The 15,735-nt window shown below is 51.0% G+C and overlaps 1 protein-coding gene across 1 annotated transcript in view; it reads left to right on the top strand.

Annotated features, from left to right (window-relative positions):
* The first annotated feature begins 11,028 nt into the window (after positions 1-11,028).
* LOC144155461 (uncharacterized) overlaps positions 11,029-15,735 on the top strand; it is a 112,907-nt gene continuing 108,200 nt past the window's right edge. Inside the window, exon 1 of the mRNA XM_077686916.1 lies at positions 11,029-11,765. The gene's annotated coding sequence lies outside the window, so the exon portion shown is untranslated. The remainder of the gene's footprint in view (positions 11,766-15,735) is intronic.

The following is a 15,735-nucleotide window of genomic DNA, read 5'->3' as shown; positions in this document are numbered from 1 at the left end:
ATTTGTCAAGGTCACTCCGCTGCAGCGTTTGGCCATGGCAAAGGATATCCACAATTTCAATGCGAACATTCTTTGGCTACTACATACAAATTTTTGTGGTCCCTCTGGCCCCTAGTGCTCGCGCGTCGCGTAGTCTCAGGTTTGCGTCGATTGTATTCAGTACCTCCTCTCCAGCCCACTGTCTCGCGAGGATCGGCCTTTCGTTCCTTCCCCCCTTAAAACAGGCATTTACATGGGGGTCGAGCCCCGTGAACACCCCGTCGGGGAGGGACGTCACCCGGCGAGAGAGAGAGAGAGAGTATGAGTCTAGCTCCTCCCTGTGCTCCGTGTTCGCACAGCACCGAGATGTAGCTGAGCAAGTAGCTCAGATGCGAGAGGTAAGTCAATGCGGCCAGATAAATTTAGCGGACGCACTCTCCGAGTATACAGGCGCCAAAACCCAGCTATGAATCGACCCAGCAGCGCGGGCGTCGTGCGCCCTGCAAGACTGCCAGACGCGAGAGAAAAATTTCGCTAGCGGTGAAGAAATCGCCGCTTAGGCCGCGCGCCCGCCGTCTGCTCCTCCTGCTTACGCACGGAGGCATGACGTGTAGTCCCGTGCTACGCAGCGCGGCGCGGGAGGGGGCGGATTTTCGCCTCCGTGCGAAGGAGCGGGATGATCCGCTCGTGCAGCTTTAAGGGGTATCTTGGCCCTGGCTTCACTCCACACCCTCACGACAGTGAGCAATGGGTGAGCCTTGTTGTACGTGAGACGTTTATTGGTTTTACTGCTTGTACATAGTTCATTTGTCGCTTTCATTGTCATTTCCCATACCTTCCATATTCATTCCTTTCTCTTTCTGTCCTCAGTACCCTCCCCCCAGAGGGAAGTAGCAGGCCCAAGATCAATTTCTGAGGCCGACCTCTTCTCCTTTTCAATAAACATTTACTCTCTTGATGTCATTGGGATGGCAGGGACTATGCGTCCAGGACAAAATTCGTCCCCCTCAATACGCTCCCTATTAGAGGAATTAATTATCAGGAGAACTGAAGGGAAAGTCCACCAGCAGGCGTAATTTGTCACAGCTAGTGGTGGACACCGGAACGTCTGCTGGTGGGGGGGGAAGGGGATGACAGACTGATAGAGAGAAGGAATATTCCAAGTTTCAGCCTTGAACGGTCTTAATGACCCCAGCCGGTACGTACGTCACCACGAGGCGTGTAAGGGTTAGGATAAGATATGGGATGAGGGGGTGAGGAGGGTGGGGGGGGGGGGGGGGAGGAAGGGACTTCGTGATGTACATACACAAGTACGGACTGATATGCCCCTGAGGCCAGGCATACAACACATTCTGAGAGTTTAAAAAGAACGCTGAGGGAGCCCGCAAATAAAGGGAGACGCTGGTGCAGGTGTACGGAGGTGCCCTCAACTGTTTTGAAAACACGAGAGTGCCGATTACTCATCACTCTACCATATTTTTTTTTTCCAGGCAGTCTTTATGCGCCCCCTGAAACGAAACGCCCGGCATTGGGAACACAGCGAATAGTGTCAAAGCCAACTTTACTGCAGCTTAGCGAAACCCCGCGCGCCGTCATCTAACTAAAAAAAAAAGACCCCGGCAGGAACGGTAATCCAACCGGGGAGCGCACAGTGAGAGGTGTTACAAGGACTAAGTGTACGAGTAGGACCCTCCGCGATGTCGAGGTAGCGTGGTTAGAGAGCGGCTTGCAGGATAGTTCCTTCGATCCGACGATTCAAAGGCCACAATAAAGTTTGTTCTCTCTCTCTCGATCCGATGACGAAGAGCCAAAAGCCAAATTTGTTTAATTCGTGGTGAGTAAAGAAAAAAAATTAGCAGAAATTCAGAGAATTGTCTACTAATGCGTAGCAATCTTATGCCGCTTGTCTAGAGTGCGAGTTTTTTACAGCCAATTTTTTTTTTAGTTTTCTACATTATGTTAGACTAATTATCTCTATTTACGCTATTATAACGATTACAGGTGGAACTTCCGCCAAATCTGCATTTTTGTGTTGTGGTAGCACGATGCAACGAAAACACCGAGCCACAGAAACACACATATATTTAAAGCAAAAGTAAGCAGCCGATGGGCCAGCGGCAGCTATGCCTGGCCGAACGCTCGGAGTTCCTGGGAGCACTGACCGCTCGCGCCACGAGGCTCGTGCAGTGAGCCTCAGAGCGGTGCTTCGTCGTCTTCGTGAATGCTGCTACAGTGTAAATGCAGGGCGTTACACAGTCCTGGCTAGGAGGGGGGATACTCGGCAAATGATACGCATTGAAAAGCGATGGTACAGGAAGGAACACTGCCATCCTTACACCTGCTCGTTCCTTCCTCTACCGTATCCGACACTCACCAGCATGTCCCAATTGTCCCGAACCATACGCTAATTTAAAACACTGCATTTTCTCCTGCCCCATTGCAATTCAATCCCCACATTTTCCCCACCCTCCTCCTTCAACGTGGCGGACTTGGCTAGCCTGGGACCAGCTCACGGACCAGTTGGCGTTGGTGAACCTGGCCCGGGTCATTCTCGACGCTTATAATGTTGCGTTCGAATAAAGTTGTTTTCCTCCTCGTCCTCCTTCCGTGCTTAAAACATGACAACTCGAACGGGGAAAGAAACGTTCTCCGCGGGGCCCAAAAACTCACTGGGGCTCGTCATAAAGACAGCCTATTTAAAGTTTCCAATGCAACGGTCAAAATGTCAAAACAAGCGCCGACACCTTCGAAGCAGAGACAAACACACACAAGCACTCTCGCAGAGTCGGAGAGGCGATTAGTCTGACTCCGCTAAAACAGCCTCCGCGGCAAGGCCGTTCATGCGCAAAAGGGGACTGGCCGCGCCGCAATGTCGATGTCGTATGAGCGCCGCAGCGCGTACATACTTGCACGGCTCAGTCCTATAAGTGGTCCTCGTCTCACATCACTAATGCTGTGCGGGAAAGTACTACGGCGCGTCGTCGCGTTGTTGAAGCCTGGGCGCCGCGTCAGCACACACACACCGTCTATTCGTAACACAGGCAATAGACTTAACCACTACGATACGGCGACGCCACGCCGAGCGAAGCTTTCGCGGTGCTGTAAATGTGAACAAAACGGTACCAAAAGGACAAAAAAGTGGCCGCGTATCTGCTTGCTACGCTGAGAGTGTCGTCGAAAGACGATAGTCGTCTGCCGCCCCTGCGACATAACTCACTCTCCGCTCCCCTCTCGCTCCTGTCGTGATAAATTGAATAGAGGTTTGTTCAATGCAATTCAATTTTCCCGCATTCGCACTGCTCGCGCGCCATGTGTTGGGACAGCGCGAATGTTTCTTTTTTTATTTATTGTCTTTGGTTCTTGTCACTGCTTGGAACAGTACGAGTGGGATCTCTGCTTTTGGGGGCTTGCCTTTATTTCGCACGAGCTGCGGGCTTTCTGCGGTATTTTTTTCACGCGTTGTATTTTCTATTGTTATTGTAAAAACAAACCCTAATTTTATTCTTAACTAAAAGAACGCCGGTACCCCCGCTTATGTATACCCTTCCAAATTATTAGTAATATCACAGGAGCGACGACCGATCGGCATGCCAGCGCCTTATAGCGGTGTCCAGCGGCGAAATAGGCGAGAGTATTCGCGCAGCAGCAAAAGGCCCTTTCCTGTGCGAGCATCGTCTGCTACGCTGTTTCCTTTAAAGTGATTTACCCCTACCACGGTATCGGCACGACTTCCTTTATGAAAAACCGTTTTTTTTAATCGCATGTGCATGTCCAATACACGTTTGATTTTTATTTCGTAAGACTTTTCCGGCACGTGCGTCAGGAATGCTTACGCGAAACGGCTAGCGAAACGGCCTTCACAGACAAGAAAATCAGGGGTTGTGTTACTCTAAGGAGAACGGCTATAATCGACGACACTCATCCAGTGGACAGTTCTTGCACGTTCGCGTATTCTCGCCTACTTCGCCGCTGGACACCGTGATAAGGCGCTGACATGCCTATCGGTCGTCGCTCCCGTGATATTATAAAAAAAAATTAGGAGGGTGTACTTACATTTTGCATCAAATTTGTCTGAGGTTTCTTTTGCGCAAAATAAAAGGGACATGTATGACCTATGCCAGCAGCTTTAGTAGTTCGGAGTGGTTCTGCCTGTATATACTTCTTATTGACGAAATGTTTCAAGTTGTGGCCGGAAGGCTGAATCGAGGGACCGACAGACAGACAGACAAACTAAAAATTTCGCGTTTAAGTATCCCAAAAACGACTAATTAATGTCCTTCGTAAAACACAAAGTGAGCACATGCCCCTTGTCACTTTTGCATAAATCAAACACAAAACGATCGGGGGCCCTTCGTGGCTCCACACAGCGTGCTCCGAAAAAGTGCTCTATGCCTCGCGGTGAAAGGTGCTTCGACGTCGGGTGTGCCGGGAAGTTCTTCATCGGCTACGTGCGGACGACCACGTAGGTGCGCCAACAAGGGTGAGGGCAGAGGACGCGAACAACGCAGCGAGGAGATCCAAACGCCGGAATCTTACTCCGCAGGTGTCGTCGTCCAACTCACGTCGCATCAAGCGTGCTGGTGCCTAAAAAATCGCCATACAGTTAAACCTGGATGTAACAAGTTCTTGGATTTAACGAAGTTTTTTTAATTCCCCATTACCAGCCCCATTGAAACACATGTGTCTGCGACTTCTATGTAACGAAGGTGTTGCGACGGTTAACTTTGACGTAACGATTTCGCTGCGTCGATGAGGCTTTTTTTTTTTTTTTGCACTTTTTCTAAAAAACAATCGGCTAGATAAACGCACTAATTTAGCGAATTCTGCCCGCACCGCAAACTACCGAGCCTTTCCACGTGTGAGTGCGGTGTCGGTTAGGTGCACGGCCTGCCTGTCGGCGTGTGTAGCGGCACGTCTCCACTGCTATCTGTAGTGCCGGTTCGTCGGTGATGAGTTCTGCTGTTTGAAAAGGAGAAGTTTTTTTTTCTTTTCAAGACATGGTCAGAATTTTAAATGCCGTCTCCGCCGGCGAGAAAAAAGCACGTCTCCACCCGGTACGGTATCCCAGCTAGCACACTCTCACCACTTTGGAGCATCAAGTTCATCAAATTCCCGAAAGGGCACATTTTTAGCATAATTTTGGCCCCTTAAACGCGTTTTAAGGCACCGAAAAATCCCGGGCCATCTCCACTAACGTGAAACGTAGGGAGGGGGGAAGCACAATGTATGAGTGTATTCTTGGCGCCTTGGCGTTTTTGCAACGGATATGAAACTGTTGGGGGGGGGGGGGGGGGGGTAGAGGCATATACAGCTTTGCCGTAAAAGTCTCTTATCTTTGAAACACAAAGCTCTCTAGCGCGAGGCGTAAACGAGTTACCCTGTGTTTTATTACCGTGACTATGGCATGCGACGACGATTGACGACGACAGGAGACGCCAGAGCCACAGCTCCTAAGGGGCTTCGCCCCTAGAAGTATCAAAAAGCCGAAGTGGTACTACTTATGTTACGTTTGTGGAAGCCCGGTAGTTACTAAGCTCGCGGGAAAGCAGCTGGCGCAAATCACGCAGTTTTTCACTGAAATAAATCCTTGAAGGGTGAGCTCACCGTCACTGATGTCTAGCATTTTGATTTCGTTTCTGCTTCACTCACGCGAGGTTTACTTCAAAACCTGCATGTAACAAAAAATTGAGAAATTTTGTCAACTTCGTTACATCCAGGTTTTACTGCATATATTTTGTCGGCTTTTTTTTTTTTTTTTTCTATATGGGGAATGACGCCGCCCCTCGCAGATATTTGGAACGCGGCTTCCCACAATAGTTCCTATGTGTTTCGAAGATTTCTGCGTGTCTGCTTTGCCAAAATGTACCTGAGTAACCAGTCGTATCCCAGGGAAGAAATATGGCGAAGAACGCCGCCATACATATGACTGGACTAAAAAATGTGATCAGGGCTGTGACACCATGTGCACACAATAGAAACGTCGTGCATGCATTTCGCAAGGTTGCAGCCCAGGCCAGAATTTTTCTGGTCAAATCGTATGCTGGGCCTACTTTTTCTCGTTTTACCGCAACAATTGGTCAGCCAGCTTCGCTGCGGTGAAGCCGCTCAACGGGGTTTTTCAAGGCTATATATTTGACATCGTTGCTGAGTAATTTGTCATCGCACGAAGATGTTTTTTTTTTTTTTTTTGTTAAGTTTTAACCGTTCTGTTTTTGAGTCAGTTCGGGAGGGTCTTCGGGATCCATGTATACTAGTCTCCTGTGTTAAGCGCCAAGTGGAGCTTTCCATCTCATCGCAGTTCTTTCAGAAGCAACTACTTTACAGCTATCCAGTAAACGGCACAATTAATGTTGGATGGAGGCAAAAGTTCGGTTTTTGCGCGGTTTGAAGTTTAGCATGCTGCTCTGCTAGGTTCCAGAGCAATGGAAACTATCACGTAACTTTTGACAACAAATTACACAATAAACTATTTTGAATTCCACAAAATATTTTTACAGCGTTCAAATCCAAGTCAGTTCTTTGCTTTGTGCGAAATATATCACTTTTATGCAAGAGTTTTATTATGCTCCCGCGCGGTTGGCCTTTGACGGCTGCTTGGCGCCCTACCAAAGTTCATGACAGGGAAAATAGTTGGTGATAAAGATGCGAAGCACAGATACCGCTTCTTTAATATTAACAGGCACAGCAACCCCATGACCACGTGAATGGCAATGACTACACACTTTCAAAGAATTCAGCTTTATGTGTATGCAGGGACGTTTAGACTTCTCGGCCGGCGTGTGCGCCATCATTTGCGCCAGGCATTAGCCCACTCCGGTGATCGGAAGCTTTCGATTTTGTTTTGCTTACGTGGCGGCGGCAGCAACGAAGGCTGCACTCGAGATGGGGGCAGCCACCAATCCCGCGGCGCACATAAGCCTCGCAAGGGGCGCCTCGAGCACGCGCCGCGTCGCGAGCAGCCGGCGTAAATAAACAAGCGGCCGGCGGCAGTAACCCGGAAAGGCCGGCTGCGGAAGCCCGCTGCCAATTAGAATTCCCAGAAAGGCACGCGGGGTCAGGGCTGGCCACACCCTGCGCCTTTCTTCGTCGGGCGGCGTTCGCGGAAGCGCCGGGTGGGGCGACACCTGTGGCCGACTGGCTTGGCGACACCGTTCGGCGACCCCGTGCGCGCGCGCCGCCAGCCCGCAGTCGGTGACGCCCGTGCCGTGGCCCCTAGTACGACTTCCAGAGAAAGTGCGTGGCGGCTACTGCCGCGAATCAAGGCAGCCAGAGAATCGGGCTGCCTTCGGACGTTCGCTTGTAGTGGCTAGCTCTTGGCATTCAGAACGTGCAGACCTTATAAAAACAAGCCAGGATGCTCGCTCAAGTTCAACATAGAGCGAGCCCAACCTGCCTGCATAGCTGCTGCTAGACGGACAGTCGCCAGCAAGCTGCGAATCTGCAGCCGTTGAGCAGGTTGATCTCAACTGCGTCAGTAGGATGCAGCAGCCGGAGCAGTGTCCAAATGCAGTGTCCACTAAAATTATTCATGGAACCGAAGGGAGCGCCTAAGTACCGTGTTTTGCTTATTGAATCGGAGCAGCAACTCCAAAGCTGTAACACTCATCCCGGCAGGGCTGGGTAAGGTACTCAAGTTCTTGTCACAGATACAGATAAACAATACCGTCCCACAGAATGTACCTTCAACAGTTTAGCGCAATAGCAGCGTACAGCGCACAACCGGGATTTTTTGTCTCGTGCAGGCCTTGAAAGTGGGATACCCAAAATTATCATGTCGCTGCCTTTGAATGAGTCACCCTGCTTCGCAGTAATTTTACTTTCGCCTCGGAGAAAAACATACAATTAAGCCTAAGGGCTTGGCGCAGCTATTAAACAGAAATGAAAATACAGTGCGCAACTAATCCCGAATGTTTTTAATATTAGTAGGGCAAATAAAATTTCTTACATCAAGGTGCATACCGTCTCCCAACTAATTATGGACACTTCGCTTTAAAACGTGAGCGTACAAGTATACGAAAAAAAAAAAACTGCGCCCTATCCGCGTAGACGACGCAACTGCATACATCGCATGGATACATGGAACCATCATCGTTCCCTGCAAAACATCATCCGAGAAGCGATAATTTTCACACGAGGTCGCCGGTTCGATTCCCGGCCGCGGCGGCCGCATTTCTGATGGAGGCGAAAAGCAAAAACGCCCGTGTGTGCGAGATTTCGGCGCACGTTAAAGATCCCCAGGTGGTCGAAATTAATCAGGAGCCCTCCACTACGGCGCGCCTCATCGCCTGCGTTGCGTCGGCGCGTTAAACCCTACAATCAATCAATCAAATCAATCGATAATTTTCATGTTCATTTAATCGACTTTCGTCATCAACTCAAAATAAACGCTTCAAAAAAAAAAAAAAAAAAAGAACTGTGTCCCTCGTGCAGTTCGGCCGAATGAGCAGCAGCCGCAATACTGAAGTACAAAAGAAATCAGGAGTTCCCGGCATGTGACATGCCGGGAAGTTTTCTCCCTTTCTCCGCAACGTGGAATGGTCTATTTCCGGTCTGGTGCGACAAAAAAAAAACCGCCCGCATCTTCCCACGGGGGGAACTCGAGTAAATGCGTCGCAGAGTGGTGGGGGTATCGCGAGAATGTTGCGTAATTGGGTATGGTTTGGGAATGCTTAATTGTTATTTCGTCTATTATTCTTGTTTATTGAATGAAGGAGAAGCGAAGGCAAGGAGTGCCAAGTTAAAGTCTGTCTTTATTGCTTGGTGCCGTCAAGCAAAGCGTCAAGTCAAGCGAAAGCCAAGCAAAGACGCCCTTGACTAAATTCCGAACGCGCGCTCCGCCCCTTCAAGGGAGACGAGTACGGGGGAGAGACGCGCATGCGCACACTTCCGTACACAAGCGCGCGAACTTTCCACGCACCCACCACGCCGTTATCACGTGTACACGCCCTGCCGCCGTTACTGTTGAGCGCGACGCAGCGCGCGGGTAGCTACGACGCATGCGCGCACAGACGAGCTCCCCCCGCACCGCCGCAGCTGTTGTTGAGAGCGACGGAGCGCACGGGGTACACGCGCTCCTCCCGCACCGCCGCACCTGTTGTTGAGAGCGAGGAGGGTACGGGGGAGAGACGCGCACCTGCGCCTCGACGCGACGCGCATGCGCAGTGAGTGTGTGGACGGCGCCGACAACATCGACGAGTGACATCGCGAGCCTAAGAAATGCTCCGCATTTAAAATAAGGCGGGCGTATATTCCTCAGCGTGCAGCGGCACCGAGGAAGTGACAAAGCGGGAGATTCTGTGGACGCACACAGGTCCAGCAAGAACATGTTGCCAGCGGTTGAGAAAAGGCAAATCGTGATGAATTTATTTGACGCGTGCGCGAAGGAAATCTGGATTGTTCGGGCTATACCATTTGAAATCCGCCTGAACAAGGCGGGCATGAAACTAAGGGAGACGTAAAGTCAAGGGTCCCGTTGCAGTCTGTTGCCTTTGGGAGCCTTGTCTGTATACTAACTTGTATGTATTTTACACCGTTGAAAATAATAAAAATTCAAATTCAATTGAAAAAGCTTTGACAGTAAACACGGGAGCGCGTGCCGCTGACTGCATTCAGAGCGGTCGAGCGACGGGCTGGCGCGCTCTCGCAGTTTGTACGTTCAGCCAGACTCCGTCAAGAACTCCTGTTCAGCGGACACTCGCCAGCGCTGTTGTCGAAGTGATTACAGGGAAGGCGCACGCAGATCAGGCCTTTTTAGCAAGCAGCGAAAAACGAAACATCTTAAAGTGATAAAAAAGGGCTCTTGCTCACGTGCTGAATTAAATGTACGTACGCTGGAACGTAACTACCCCCGCAGATAATTGCACGAACCGGCACTCGTCAGATGGTGTCCGCTAGACGTACGAACTGGGAGAGTGCACCCTCTCACCAGAGCGATGTGCACGTACTGGGGCGCGTGCCTCACCGCGTTTACCTCCGCAAAGCTTTTGACTGCATGTGCAGCTGAGTAATGAAACCCCACCCGTCACCAGGACCGAGGTTGGTTCTAGAAATACGGACGTTGGGCCGTTTAAGGATATGACTACGTTCGTGGAAAATGAATACAGCGGAAATTAATCGGACTGAGTATTGGGGGGGGGGGTGCTAAATTTGATTAATTGATTGTAGGGATTAGCGCGCCGACGCAACGCAGGCTATGAGGCGCGCCGTGGTGGAGGGCTACGGATTAATTTTGATCACCTGGCGATGTTTAAAGTGCGCGGAAATCTCGTGCACACGGGCGTTTGAGTTTTACCTCAATCAGAAAAGCGGCCGCCGCGGCCGGGAATCGAACCCGCGTCGTCTAAATTTGAAGAGTCAAGTGGAAGAAAAGCGGCCGCCGCGGCCGGGAATCGAACCCGCGTAGTTTAAATTTGAAGAGTCAAGTGGAAGGAACTGATGGAGTGCGCATACCATTATACGTCTCCGCGAAAATAGTTGTGAATAACGATGTAAATATAAGTAGCCGAAGTGGAATGGACTGGTAGACTTGAAAGAAACCGATCAATCTCGTCCGGTGGGTATTTGTAGAGTTTGCTGCCCCTATCGTCGGATAGCAATTCCCCGTGGATTTTATTTTGCAATGTTATAACGGCGGATAATTTTCAGCGAGAAGCTGGCATGTGTACCTATGCGTAGTGCCGAAGTTGCAGCCTCGCGAGGAAGACGCCAGGCTGGCGCAACGTCAGAAGAATAGACAGCAAGACTGCATTTCGGTCAAGGAAGCACCTCCGCACACATCTACGTGCGTTGGCCTTGTAGAACCGAAGCTTTATTACGAGCCTTAGACATACAGGGCAAGTATTTGCTTAGACATACAGGGCCCGTATTGGAATTCAAGACCTTGCAATCGAAATTCCACGTTACAGACTGGCAGCAGATTTGGGAGAGGGGGCACTATAGAGAACGCTACGGCGGTAGCAGAGCAGAAACGAATTGCGCAGATAGGCAATTTGAAATAGCATGAAAGTTTATGGTGTCCAAATACAAAGAGGGTAAAACCACAGCATCTGGCATAAAAAAAAAATAAAACTGGCCGTGCATCGGCGTACTGTGCTACAAATGTCGTCGAAAGACTATCGTGTCTTGCCGCCCTGCTCACAGAACAGACGAAAGGAGACGCACAGAAGCGTCGGTGCGCACTGAGGGCGCAAGTAAGTGCGGCGGTGCCCAGAAGCCGAAAGAAGTGGCGGAGTAAGCCGCCGGGGCGATGCATAGGCTTACGATTGTTTCTTGCGATTGTTTCTTACGATTATTTCTGTTGCATGCGAAGCAACAGAAAGATGGCGAAAAGGGAGTGTACAGTGGAAAGTGTGATGAAGTGCCGGTGGACGAGGAAGAAGAGACCGAGCGCGCAGCTGCGACGAGTGCGTGGAAAAAAATCGAATCGGGCCGGTGATCAGTGGACAACTGTGACGAGCTGGGCTGGAGAGTGGGGCCCTGTGATCGTGTTCGGGTGGGTCGCAACCGCTGCTGGGTCCGTGAGCTGTCCGCCGCTGATCACGACAACCCGTGGGCTGGCCGTGCCTGGAGCTGGTGACGTGCTGGGCCAAAGAGCGCGGGTCCGTTTTCACCTGGAGGTGGAACCCTCCGCTCACACCCGCTGCTACGCCCTCGAGCCGCGACTCATCGGCAAGGTCGACGATGCCTGCCCGACGTCCCGTGCCTGGATGCGACGTGGCATAGAGCCGGTCATCGAGCGACCCCGCACGCAACGTGACGTCGACACCCCGGGGATGCGACAAAACCCCGTAGGACGTTTCTTTTCTTTATTGCGGACATTTTCCCGTTAGCCTCGTGCCTTTTTTTTTTTTTTTTTTGAACGCTTATATGTTTAGTCTCGCGTTCTTGCTTCCGTGCGCTATCTTGCGCTTCTTGCGTCATGCATAAAGCGCTCCATTCGATTCAGAAGGGGTGCACGGCAACGTTGCAGAGAAAGTTGTGTGGCGCATGTCGTCTTCTACAACTGGATGTTTACGGCCATCTGGGTTGCGTTGTACACATCAGCGGCGACGCTAAGTTCGTCCCGCGTATCTTCGAGCTCGACGGACATTTTCACGCGGTCGCCGCACTGCCGGTAGCCGCCTGTCAACCCGCAACGCCCCAACGCTCACGGCACCGAATCGCTGCACCTCCTCCGTAGCATGTGCAGCGGTTCTCTGCACCACGGCGGCACCGCTTCTGCACCATAAGCAATGGAACGACGCGGTGCACGGCACCTTTCCTGCAGCGGCGAATCGAGAGCTTTGGTGCAGCGCACCATGCAACGGTGCAGGGAATCGCGGCTGACCCGCGGCGGTGGCTCAGTGGCTAAGGCGTTGCGCTGCTGAGCACGAGGTCGCGGGTTTGATTCCCGGCCGCGGCGGCCGCTTTTCTGATGGAGGCGAAAAGCAAAAACGCCCGTGTGTACGAGATTTCGGCGCACGTTAAAGATCCCCAGGTGGTCAAAATTAATCCGGAGCCCTCCACTACGGCGCGCCTCATCGCCTCCGTTGCGTCGGCGCGTAAAACCCTACAATCAATCAATCAATCGCGGCTGAATCGAATGGAGCTAACGTTTACTCGCACAGGCACTGGCCACTGACTCGTGATTGTCACGTCAATCCTGGGTCCATTCATTACAGAAAGCTTTACGACAGTAAACACGGGAGCGCGTGTCGCACAGTAGATAGAGCGGTCTAGCGATTGGACGGCCAACTTCCGTAGTTCGTACATTTGGCGGATCCACTCCCTGTCAACGGTCGATTGCGCTGTTGTCTGCTGCTGTATCTACGTTAGATATCAGGACACGATTTCAGAGAATGCAAGTGCCGATAAGGGGCTTTTTATCAAGCGCGAACGCCAGCGAACACGTTGAAAAGTTTGCTTTTCGCTGCCCGATGGGGTGATGAAACATGCTATCCTCGGTGACGCAACTAACGCAGCAGGCAGCCGCGCGATGAAGCGCTTTCAGGGAGTGCGCCCGCCAAGCGCACGAACTGCGAGAGCACGCCAGCCTCTCAGCAGAGCGCTCTGCGTGTACGGAGCAGCACGCGCTCCCGTGTTTACTGCCATAAATCTTTCGACTGTACATGAAACAACGGGAAAAAGAAGTAATTGCGTAAATTACAACGCCCACACATGAACCTGCGTTTACAGCAATGGTCGGAACCAGGCCATAGCACAGGCTTTGTTAATTGGTGTGGCTCGGGGCCTCCCTTTCGGAACTTGTAGGAACAGAACAAACGCTAGCTTGTAGGGTACCGTGAAGCGACTACACGCACTCAACATTCGGTGCTAGCAATAACTGCTCACGCTCGCAAAAAGGAAGTGGTCACAAGCCCGCGTTTGCTTTTAGTTATACGCCTCGAGCGCGGCCTGTAGGGGCGCCACTGAAATCCCCCTAGCGGCCCGTTTCGAAAGCAGGCGCGGGAGTCCGCGCTGCGCTCCCCAGTGCCGCCGCTGCTTTTGCGGCACGTTCACGACTGAGATTTACCGTTTGTGGGCGTTTGAAATTCGTGTTTGTGTGGAGTAGTCACTCTGTTCGCAAACGGAGTGTGTTTACGAGAGTGTAAATGTTTCCGACGCGATCTTAGTGTGGTATTTTCGGTCTGTATAAGCGCCAGGTGTGTGTCACAGACCAGCGTCGCGGAACCGGCGTATGATGGAGCCGATTGTAGTTACACTGACCTGAATTTACTAGCCGTGTCTCCGTAACCACCGGTTCCTCAGATGTTCATGCTACGGCTGTACACTACGATTTAAATCGGTTTTGTACGCTTACATAATCAGCGGAGCACTCATACCTGACAGCACACCAGTTATGTTTGCCAATATTATACCTCAGATATTGATCACCATCATTTACAAGCCAGTCTGCGTTAATTTTGGGAATATTCAACAAAAGTACGATGGACAATGCATAATTATACTCGGGGATCAGCACACGACAGAGTCGTCTTGTCGTGAGGTGCGCGCCCGCAGACCTTCATTTGCTACATATATCCTCTGCGAGCTGCGCGGAGACGGGCTTACAATATAATCCGCGTCCGCGACTAAATGCTTCTTCGAAATATCGTCATATATATGGCACAGGGAGCCTGCAGAATAAACCAGAAACTGAAATCAGAGGGCCTTATCACATACCACACTCTTCCAACAACACATTTCATCGCTTGTTGAACAGCCTACCCTGTATACTTCCAAAAATGCGTCCGCCGTACGATCAGCTCTTCGTTGAAGTAGAAAAACAAAAGGAAAGTGAACGCGAGATTTATGTGTGGGGTTACTAAAACGTTCATTGCTTGATTCCGCTCCGCATTTGTACACGGCGTCCCCCTCCCCCCCCTCCCCCCCCCCCCCCAACGATTTCTCGCGAAATAGCAGTGCATTTCGCGTATAGTTGGTCTAGTGAAACCTACCTGGCTTAAGTTTAGACGAACGTCTTTAGCATGCCAGAAGCTGCACTGTTTTTTTTTATTTCCGTTAGAGCTATTATGTTTCTAAATTCCGCATTGGAACAGCATTTATTTTTCTGTGGTTTCATTTCCTTGGTTCTTGCTATATGGCGTGTGTGGGCACACATTTAACGACGCACAGGCTTGGAATATACTTAACATTTTCGCATGGTTTATATTCTTATAAAAGGCATAAGTTATTGTCCGGGATTGGGTAATCACATCCCCGAAACATATTTTTCTGCGGCGTATATATGCGAAACGAAGCCGCATTCGTTGTTCACACTGCAAAATGAAGCCAACCACCTCTCATTGTGCCAGTATCATGTCTAAACGAGGCGTCAGTAGAATTCATTTGTGCCTGATGTCTTGGAGGTGACATGGGTGATATGTTGCTGCCGTCGCCGACGCCCGGAAGAGCGGCGTCGAAGCGCGCAGAACCGCGTCCCCGGGTAGCTCTTGCAGGCGATCGCGTACTCTACGAAGACGCAGCTGCTTTTTAAGTGACCTAAACGTACTCTTTGCCTATATTCGTCACCATAACAAGTTTTTTTAAGGCGCGGAAAGGCGAAAAAAAGCAAAATAGAACCAAAACACTGCACGAGCCCCTATCAGTCACGTAGCGCAAATCCCGTCAACGTCGCGGAGAAGCGGCGGCAGGCGGCGCAGCGATCGCGAAGCTCGAGGCGTATAGGGTTAGCAGTACACCGCCCCAACGGAGGCTACAAGAGCGCCAAAAATGGCTGCAAAATGGAGTAGTCTTACCTTTGCGCCGATTTGGTTTACGCACTGGCCAGTCTGGATGTACACGATCTCCCGCATCGCGAATTTCGAAGAATGAAGCAGAGTAGGAAGCACGGGTAGCGGCAAGGAGCGTAGCACAAGGTCGCCGCTGATGCCTGCGAGCGGCAATGCGGGAGGTTCCCGTTTGAACCCATTCCCATTTCACCCTTCCCGCTTGTTCCGTCCCGTTTCAACCCGGCACAAAACGACCTTCCCGTTTCGCCCTTTCCCACTTGGCCCGTTCCCGTATAAACCCGTTCCCATTTCAACCTTCCCGTTTGTTCCTTCCCATTTCAACCCGGGGCGAAAGAACCTTGCCGTTTCGTATTTTCCTATTTAGCCCGGAGTCCCGGAATAACGTACCCAGTTTATGAAACGTTATAAAAAACATTTTCATATTGTTTTTCATTTATTTCCGTTGGTTCACAGCCGCTGCGATAGCATGCTCAGTACATCCAGAGTCCTTGACTGCTTTTCAAACCTGGGCTTCACTTTTTGAATC

Source organism: Haemaphysalis longicornis, unplaced genomic scaffold (genome assembly GCF_048455015.1).
Source record: "Haemaphysalis longicornis isolate Haplotype H1 unplaced genomic scaffold, Haemaphysalis longicornis Haplotype H1 scaffold_1, whole genome shotgun sequence".
Classification (NCBI taxonomy): domain Eukaryota; kingdom Metazoa; phylum Arthropoda; class Arachnida; order Ixodida; family Ixodidae; genus Haemaphysalis; species Haemaphysalis longicornis.
This window is presented reverse-complemented; position numbering and strand designations above follow the sequence as displayed.